Here is a 10,807-nt window from a genome sequence, read left to right as displayed (position 1 = left end):
CACCTATGATACCAAAACCCATTCCAACCAACTCTTACACTATCTCTCTACACATATTACATAGCAAAGATGGGGCCCATGTCATGTATTGAGGATGAGACATCAAATCCATAACCATGCGACCCTATCCAGATTAGAAGCCCCTCTAGATTTGATCAACAACTAATACACATCCAATCAAGGAGAAAAGAATAAATACCATAATAAAGTTATCATTATACTCCCTCAACATCTAGTCCCAAAGGATAAAATGATCTAGGATGGTATCATCTTGAAACATACACTACATGGTTGTTATCCCCTTTGTCATGGTCTACTTGAAATATAATTGTATCATAATTAATGACATATATCAGTATCTATCATGAGTATATCATCATAAGGACATAAGTAAAAAGAGAAACAAATAAAAACAGATGCTTACATGCTCTCCTCTACATTGAATCTAAAGGACCCAATACACATAATCAAGTGTGATGGTCAATTCTTCCATCGACAAGTGAAATTAGGTGTCATGATTTGAATGAAATCTCTTATCTAGCACAATCAAGAGGCCATGGTTTGTCCAAATATGGGGAAAATGTCATAAAGATCCAAGGCCCATGGTCATGAGCATATGTGAATCCTCATCTAAGAGAAGACCTACTAAGTGTAATGCTATATGAAATGGACATCTAATTTGTACATCAAGAAATACTTGCTACAACCAAAACAATGAGGAAAGCATGTCAAAATATATCAATAAGATATCAATAAGTGTCTATGAACATTAAAGAATCACCTAGAACAATCAACAACTCTCACAGATCCATCTAGGAAGAAACAATTCAAACAAATAAGAATGTAGGACATTTTGGAGGATAACATGATATCGTACAACCTTTCATCTCAAATCATATGACTCTTTGTATTCTTGTGACACTTCATACCCTATCGTACAACTCATGGGTTCCTCTTGTGTGACATTTCAATAAATGATTGTGTGACACTTTGCAAATTTAGGGAATCTTGTGCAACATTTCACATAAGAATCGTATAAAATTCTAGACCATCATATAGAATTTTACACAAATGAACTCAAAAACATGAAAAATCATGAAACATAAGAAAAATCACATTTCTTTTATTATCACTTAATAATGTGGGGTGGCCTTATTCCTGGTTATGCAGCTAGCTTAGCTCAAAATGATGCTTATGCACTAAGACTTGCATGATTGAGGACTCACATTATGAAAAATGCCATATGATTTGAAAATGACTTGTTGGACCCCTTATATAAAATTTTGGCCTAATTTTTTGAAGTCTTGAATTTTTTTGAAAAACATGCCCTAACCTAATTTTGACATCCTTGATCCATTTTTGAGATCAAAATTAAGATATATATTCATCTTAACTATCAAAATCATGATTTAAAACTATTCCTCCTATGCATAGTTGATTGACCCTTTTGAGGAAAACCTTCACATCTTTTGAGGCAATTATCATTTCATCATTTCTACCTCCTCATCATCTCATCTACATAATTTCCATCTCTTTTCTTCTTTGTTTGATCTAATTCTCATGTTTTTATTAGATAACTGAGGTGGGGGGGGGAGGTGGTTGAATGAGTTATGTTTAATTATTACATAGTCTCATCAAACACTTTTACTACCAAACAAACTTCATTAACATCATAAGCATTCACTCAATGCACTCATTAAACTTCTTAATTAACTCACACAATCACATTACTCGAAAATATTCATTCATTATTCTTGTTATTAACAATTCACATAAATAAAACCTACTTATTACCAAAAATTAACCTAGGTGTTATCAAGTTGCAGTAAAATGAAAATAACATTTAAAACAACTTGCAACACAATAGCATTCACACATTTGACACCAAGATTTTTAATGTCAAAACCATGTAAAGGGAAAAATCGTCTAGGATTGACAACCCAAAAAAATTACTCTTTTGAAGTGAGCTTTGCTAGGCGTCAACCTTGTTAAAGGTTTACATACATATTATTAATGTGACCTTGTTAGAGCATTTACACCAAAAGATCATCTAGACCTTATCAGTCCTTGATCCTGTCTAAAGAGTGACCTGCTTTAAAGGAATTAGAAACACCACTAATCGATGTATAGGATTTCACAAACTTGTTAGGTCCACTCTTCTAAGATATTTTTGTGCTATAATGATAGAAAGTAAAAATATAAATGGTCTATTAGGTATAGCACTACCTTGCTTATTCATATCTCCTTTTTGCTTAGTCTCTTTCTAATCTCCATCATCTGATCTCTTTACTTAGCTAATTCATACCTTCACACTTTAACAATCTTTCAACTCTACTTTTTATTCACTCTACTATTCTTGGATTCTACTTTCTTCTTTCAACATCAACAACTTTGCACATTTATCTTCTCCTTTGATCACCTTTTACCTCCTTAAATAGTAGCCTCTGTGCTTCCAGATTCTTCCAGTTATTATCGCTTAATCATAATCATCAATCTCATATACATACCAAATTAATTGAATCTAGATACTTAGGAAATATAATTTTCATAGAATTATTTGTTCATTCTTATCCTTCTTCAATCTCCATCATCAGATGTTTATTGTATTTTCCTAGTCGTTGATCTTGTAACAAACTTTGACTTGTTCCTTTGAACATCTAGAACATTCTTCATATCCATCAAAAGTCAACCTCAAATTCCATATTTACAATCTTGTTCTTCGTGTTATTACTCAGTGAACATTAAATTTCACTCTAGTAATATATCACTCGATTAATATTGAACTTACTCAGTTAATATTGAATTTACAACTTTACTTTTATAATCACTTGGCGAACACTTTCTTCTTTCTTTGACCTTACTACTCAGTGTATATTGTGTAGCACATTACATTATATTATTACATGATTGTAAAAAAATCAAACCAACATTAAATTATCAATTTCCAACTCATTCAAGTGCCCATTGAATACCATACTTATCAACTCTATCTCACATACTTTCTTCAAATCCTCTTCATCAATCAAATGATATGGCACTCTATTGAATTAGAATAACGTATATCAAACTAAGACTTGACATCAATGACAATATAACAAATGATATAAATCTTTTATATACATTCATAACATTATCAATTGGGGCTAACAATTTTGTCATCTTAGTCAAACTAGGGTGCATTCTCAATGCTTGGTGGTCAAACTTGGTTTCATGCTCTCTACATTACTTATCTATCATAATGGACCTTATCATAAATCAATTTAATCAAATCTATCTAGTTTATGCATCTCCTCTATATCATTTCAATTTAAATCCTAAAGGGGTAGGAACAGTTTATCTTTCAATGCTGGAAATTGATTATGCTATATCTATCTTCTTTCTACTTTTCTTGGGGAGGATTCTTAATTTAATTTATTTTCTCTATGGATATATCACTTCTCATCTTACTGTTATTAGTGTTGATTTATCTTATCAGCCCTTCTCCTAAAGTTTAGGTATATTTCTTATCAATTGTGCATTCAGGGTTTCTTATCCATCCTTGATGATCCTACTGCACTACTAGTTAAGGATTGACTATCTCATTATACTTCATTCACTTCTAATTTAGATTATGATCTCTTATTTAGTTAACATCACCATTCTCTGACTTAATGTGTTCCCAAATCATTCACACATTAGTCAAAGGGGGGGAAATGTAGTCACCCAAAAAAACTATAGTTAACTATAATCCCCCCTTTTCAACCTTTTAATCACTTTGCTAGACTACATCTTATTCTTAATCATTTTTACATACTTTTTCAATTGTTAATATTTGATTAAATCATCATCCAATTATTTATTCAACTATATCCTATGGTTTTGCCACCTTATCCTAGTTCATTATTTAATTGAAAGAACATGTTCCCTTTTAATTAAATAAACCCTCTTTATCCTATGCGTGCACATGAAAAAAAAAAATTCCTAATTTAAAAATAAAATAAAAAGACCTTTTGTCTACACATTGAATGTACACTTTCTTCGCCTCTTGAGAATCTTATGAACAAAGTAAAAATGAGAACTTTTTTATGTTGTCATTTTGATTATTTTCATTCTTGAGCACTTATACTTGCACTCTCATCTAGTGTACTTGCATCTTAGATTAATCTTTCCTTTATTATATTTTATCTTAGATAACCTAGTCTAATTAGGAGGAATATAACTCTCATATTGTGATACAAGAGCATCTTGCATCACAAAACAAATGGGGCATAAATTATTATTTTTTAAACATAGAGGAGAGAGAAAGTGATTTGAAAATTAGAGAAAAAATAATAATGAAGGAAAAATGGGAAAAGGCATTTCATTTACTAAGGCCACATTTTAGAAGTTAGTGAATGTAGACACCTAAAAACCTTTAGAAAATAAAGTATTTTTTTTCTGAAAAATTCTTGATGACATCATCATTTATTAATTTATTTATTTATTTATTTTTATGCCATTAAATCTCTTTATCTTAATTAAAAATATTTAATTAAGGAATCCCTCCCAAAAATGTTTAAATCTTATTTAAACATTATTTCCTTATTTATTAATTATTTAATTAATAAATTGACCAAAAAACTCAAAATAAATAAAAAAATTATTTTTTGCCCAAAACTTGGCCAATTTCCTTAAGACCACTAACCTCTTCCAAAATCTTCTAATCCTTCTTTAATTTTGATTAAAGGCTAATCCCATCATTTCGTATCCCTAATCCCAACTCAAAATATTTAATTAAGATTAAATATTAATCCTCATGTTTATTAAAAAAGTTTTAATAAATATCTCCTCAACCCAAACCCTTGAAATAAATAAAACTTTATTTATTTCCTAAAAATCTAATTTATCCTCATCCTAAGAAGTTCTATACTCTTCTAGAAAGTCTTCATCCTCATCCTAGGAAGTTCTAGACTATTCTAGAAAGTCTTTATCCTCATCCAAAGTCTAGACTCTTCTAGAAGATGTCTTTAAACCTAATCCTAATCCCCTCCTAACCTTGTCACATTCTCTAAACATGGGTTAAGACTTACTAACCCAAGCCAAAGTTAACAAATATCTCCTCCTTCACCCACCCTCATTAAATGCCATCCACTTGCCTATCCCTAAGCTAATCCTAAACCATCCTAATCCATCCTCTAATCATTTGCACAATTCTAAGCAAGCTTAAAACCCTCCTAATCAAGCCCAAGTCGAAATTGCTCTCATCTCCCTCAAAATATCTCAACCATAAAACTTTATGAAGCCCACTAGGCCATAAATGACTCTTCCAAGCCCTTTTATTGCTCTTACAAGTCATTATGAGGGTCTTTATGAAGATTTTATCCCTTGAGCCTCCTTTGTTGACTCATCCTTCCCCTTTCCTCCATCCTCTCACCCTGTGACATGTGTCACTCCCTGATTGGTTATAAGGAAGCACAATCCATGTGCTCTCTTCTCATGCAATATGAGCCCTCCGTGAGCTTTTTCCCATCCTTGCATCTTAGCCCTCAATCCCTCAAGCCTCTTGCCTATAAATTGGATCCTTCCCCTTTGCAAAATAACACAATCCATGAAGTAAAGTCATAATGCCATTTTAAGAAGCCATTTTACATCAAAACCATACACTCACACCCGAATTCCAACTCCATTTGAAGCCCTTTTTGAAGCATAAAGCTTGAGCATACATCCTATCTATTTAGACAAAGCTACTCAACAAGAGAGCTTCTCATTGAGAGAGCCCATTAATGGCTCATATTCTCAATTGAGAGCTCATCTTAGTCTATCTTGAAGTTTATGAATTTTTTTTAGTTTGTAGAAGCTTTATTTAAATTTGGTTTCTATTAGCATACTAACATTGCTCATATACAGTGAAAAGTTCCTTATTTCATGTATTTATTATTTTCTACCAAACTGACTTGTGGCTTGAAGGTGTATTTAATGAGAGTGTTTATTGAATGTCTTTTATGTTGGGCCAACTTGTGGCTTGGTTTAGTATAAGTAAAGGGTCTTATGGAGTCTAGAGTCATTATTCATTCAGCATGGGATCCAACATGGAGGAAGTCAGCTAGAGAGGAGTAGCTGAGAAGAGCAAAGTTTATTAACAAAGTAGTAGTTACAACTTGGAAAAATAAGAAGGTTATTTGGTGGCTTGAGAGAAAAAGTTTACATTCTTCTTAGGGTTTTATACTAGATTGTAGATCTGGGCTAGCTAGGGTTTGGATCTTGCAAAGCAATTTCTATATCTACTTATGTATTTGATCGTAACCTAGAAGTCCTTACAATCAAGCATTTTGAATGTAAATCTTATGATTCTATTATAAGAATTGGTATTATTTTGGATCAAAATATCTATTTTATCCTTCCATTGTGTGATTATTTGTTGGGGGACTAAGATGTCTCCTTTGGGGATTCTCCTTCCTTGCACTACATCAAGTGGTATCAGATCTTAAGTTTTCCTGAGCATGTAGACAAATCATCGAAGTCGAGGTAGTTTTCTCTAGGACCTGGGTTAAGATTATAAGAGTAGAGCTTAATCTTGTGGTGGATTGTTCCTTCTAGAGTCCTTGATATCTTTCTATGAGGTGGTAGATCATGGTTTTGACTTACAATTGTAGTGGACTCATAGATGGATTGTGATATGAAGATGGAAGGTTGATCAAAGGTTTGATCTTGTTGGTGATTGTTAAGAGTGTTGATTTTGTGTAGAGGGTTTGCAAAGATCTTGGAAGATGCCTCCAAGAAGATTGGACCCTAGGATGATTGCAGATCTATGTGATGTGGTGGAGATGAAGATTTTATAGATGTTCTCTCAATTGGAAGCTAGTTTGGTTGATCAAGTTAAGAAAGGGATAATTTAGTTTTGTAGAGATTTATGGAGCTAAAGTCTATCGATCTAAAACAGATTGGTATCAATAGCTAAGAAGATTATGTAGAGGAGAAGACACTTTGTTTGTAAAGAAGAGGTAAAGGATGAAATTTTTGAAGATGAAGATCATATTTGTTTTCATGGTCAGTTAGATGGATCTGAGATGAAAATTGCAGAGCATCTTATAGTGGATGATAAGATTGCTAATTGTGAGAATTCATACATGGATGTTTCTACTAATATAGAGTTTGATGTTCATAGTTCAAATTCACTAGTTTTTGATGTGGTTGAGGATCTACATGATACTACAAGTCTATATATTCCTAATTTTCCTGTGGTTAACATTGTTGAGGATTTACATGTTGCTCTTATTGTGGATTTTAGCTTACATGTTGTTTATTTGGTTCAAGAGTTACCTTATGTTTATGACATGGATTTCATGTTTGAGGATATTGTTCATGGTTGTGATTAGTTACAAAGATTTTTGGTGAAGAATTATATTCAATTTGTTCCTAGGAGTGAGCTTATTGATTGGGTTGTTGAGATTCATTTGATTTTAGTAGTTGAGTGGATGAAGCATAGATTTTATATTTTCAGATTTGTTTTTCTATTTAAGATGGATTGGAAACCTTTGGTGAAGATGAAGTTGTGTGCAGATATTTCTTTTGCATCAAAGTATGGTACATACTTTTCTATCTACCTAGGGAGTCTAATGCAGGACCATCTTGCATCACACAATAAAATGGGGCCTAATTTAAATTTTTTTTTAAATGTCAAGGAGAGAGAAAGTGAGAAAAATTAGAGAAATAATAATAATAATAATATTGGAGGAAAAAAGGGAAAATTCCATTTCATTTACCAATGTGGCATTTTAGAAGTTAGTGGAAAGTTCCTTATCTCATGTATTTAATGTTTTCTAACAAGCTGACCTATAGCTTGAAGGTGTATTTAATGAGCGTGTTTATTTAATTTCTTTTATGCTAGGCCAACTTGTGGCTTGGTTTAGTATAATTAAAGGGTCTTGTGGAGTCTAGAGTCATTATTCATTCAACATGGGATCCAACATGGAGAAAGTTAGCTAGAGAGGAGTAACTAAGAAGAGCAAAGTTTGTTAGCAGAGCTAGTAGCTGTGGCTTGGAAAAATAAGAAGGTTTCTTGGTGGCTTGTGAGCACAATTTTAGATTCTTCTTTTGGTTTTCTACTAGATTATGGATATGGCATAGCTAGGGTTTTGATCTTGCAAGATCTTGTAGAGTGGTTGTTGTATTTGCTTATGTATTTGGCCATAACCTGGAAGGCCTTATAGCCGAACATGTTGAATGTAAATCTTATGATTTTATTATGAGAATTAGTATTGTTTTGGCTCAAAATATTTTTGTTATTCTTCCATTGTGTGATAATTTTTTGGGGGCTAGGACATCTCCTTTGGGATTCTCCTACGTTGCACTGCATCATCTTGTTACCTTAGTTTTCTTTATTTGTACTTTCATTTGCATCATCATTTAGAGTATTTCTTGAATTCATTCTAGCTTACTTTACATTTGTATTTTCACTTGGGAATCATTGGATACTAGCATTTCATTCCTTTTACTCTATTTAATCTTTCATCTTGTAGTGCACCTTGCAAGGGTCACTTTTCTTGGTTCATTTAAGATCCATAAGGTCTTCATCTCACTCATTTTAGGAAGTTATAATCCACCATTCAAGGATCCTACTTAATGGGACACCCTAGATATAATAGTTTATGGAAGTGTGCTACATTTTTAGCATACACTTCCAAGCATGGTCATGACAGGAGATAATGTTAATCTCCTTTCTCGAGTTACAAATGAATAAGTTAAAATGACATATTTTTTCATGGAATCTTACAAAGCCTCAATTCTGGATAATTCTCCTTAACCTTTCAGGAATTCTTGGACATTTTTGGATTGGACATCTCCAGGGTTGTTAGGGATTTCTTCAAGATGAATAAATTTTATGAATATATAATAAAACCTTTATTGTGCTTGTCTCCACACACAACCCCAAGTCCATGAGCTATTTTAGACCTATCGATCTATGTACAAGATTCTACAAGATAATCTCCAAAGTAATGGTGAACAAAATTTGACCATTGTTGGATAAAATCATCAATCAATAGAAGGATTTGTACTAGACTGACAAATATTGGATGCTTCCATTTCCACACACATAATTATACACTCTATGGACATAAGAAAAAATGTAGGTATGGTTTTCAAACTTGATATCTCCAAAGCTTACAATAATGTCAATTGGTCCTTTCTGTACAAAGTTCTTGCTTATCTAGGATTCAATGAAAAATTTATCTCAATTATAAAGAATGTATTGAGAGTGTGAGTTACTCTATTATTGTTAATTTCTCCTCAAGTGAGTTCTCCCCCCAACCAAAGGTATGCATCAAGGAGACCCCCTATCTCCCTATCTATTCATCTTGGTTTCAGAGGTCCTTGGTATGATATGCAAAATCTAGTAGACCAAAGAAAACTTAAAGGTATCAAACCTACTTTGACCCTTCTATAGTGATCCAACAAGTTGAGGATGATACCTTCTTCTTTGGTGAATCATTAGTACTTTGTAGCTAGGGAATGAAAGAATTTCGTAGACACGTATGTTGAAGCTTCTGGGAAAAGTATTAACTTCTAAAAGAGCATAATTTTATTCTTCAATACTAACAGTTAGATACAAATGCAGGTTATTAAAATTTTGGATTTTCAATTGGCCAACCTCGCCTTTACCTTTTTGGGGATCCCTCTTACTGTCAAGAGGTCGAATTGATTTCTAGTATACTATCTTGAAATGTACCTCAAAAATCTCATAGGTTTGGAAAGAAAAACTCCTTAGCCACATAGGAAAGATGAAACTCCTCAAATCCTCACTTAAGAGAATCCTAGTGTACTTCCTTTTACTCTTTAAAATTGCAACAATTATGACAAATAAACTAGAGAAAATCTTGTGTACTTTCCTTTAGGTGAGTATGGAGGACAAAAGGAAGATGTTCACAGTTAACTGGCATGTTGTCTGCTCCCCTAAAACAATTGGTGGGGTTGGGCTAAGGAAAGTCAATAACTTAAATAAGGCATTGAACTACAAAGCAGCATGGAAACTTATAATGGGAAAAGAATATTGGTGTAATATAATATGTGCTAAATACCTAAGTTAAGGATCTTTTAGTCAATAGTAATAGAGTTGATGAAAAAATAACTCAGCAAGCCCAAATTATAATCTAACAACAAATACCCAAATACATGGAAGAAATTTGGAGCATGAACACTGAATATCTCTCAAAAAATGAAAATTTGTATTAAGAGAGAAACTATAAAAATGAGTGTTGTGTTGTTGAAGTGTTTCAATACAAAGGGGGTGAGCATCCTTAAATATGACTTCACCCTCACACTAAAGTGGTGTGAGTCATCCACCCACAAAGTGGAGTGACTCATCCACTCACAAGATGGAGTGACTCATCCACTCATAGAGTTGACACATTTAATAATGCAAAGGCATTATTAAATGTTGAGTGCTAATTCACTATACAGATAGTGAAATCTTAAGAGGTAAAGGTGAAATGGCCTTTTACTTTACCATGAAGTAAAAGGTGGTAACATATTTACTATGCAAGAGTTAAAGGTTATAAACCTTAACTCTAACAGCCCCCTTACAATGAGTGACAATGCAACTATAAATAATGCACAAAAAGGCAAGGCAACTACAAAGCAAACTTGGGTTCCTGCAACAAAGGCCTAATTAGGTACCCAATCACAACCACATCTCTGTAAGATGGAGAAATAGAGAAAACCCAATGGGAAAAACTCCACTCCAAAAAGAGAAAGTTAAAAACCTAGTGAAGGATTGCAAAAGCCTCCAATAAGAAGATTTCTCTAGAAAATAGGAACAATGAATGATCATGAACAAACACCACTGAAGCAT

This window comes from Cupressus sempervirens, chromosome 10 (assembly GCF_028749045.1).
Source record: "Cupressus sempervirens isolate cs-2001-9-10 chromosome 10, ASM2874904v1, whole genome shotgun sequence".
NCBI lineage: Eukaryota > Viridiplantae > Streptophyta > Pinopsida > Cupressales > Cupressaceae > Cupressus > Cupressus sempervirens.
Note: the sequence above shows the minus strand (reverse complement) of the source record.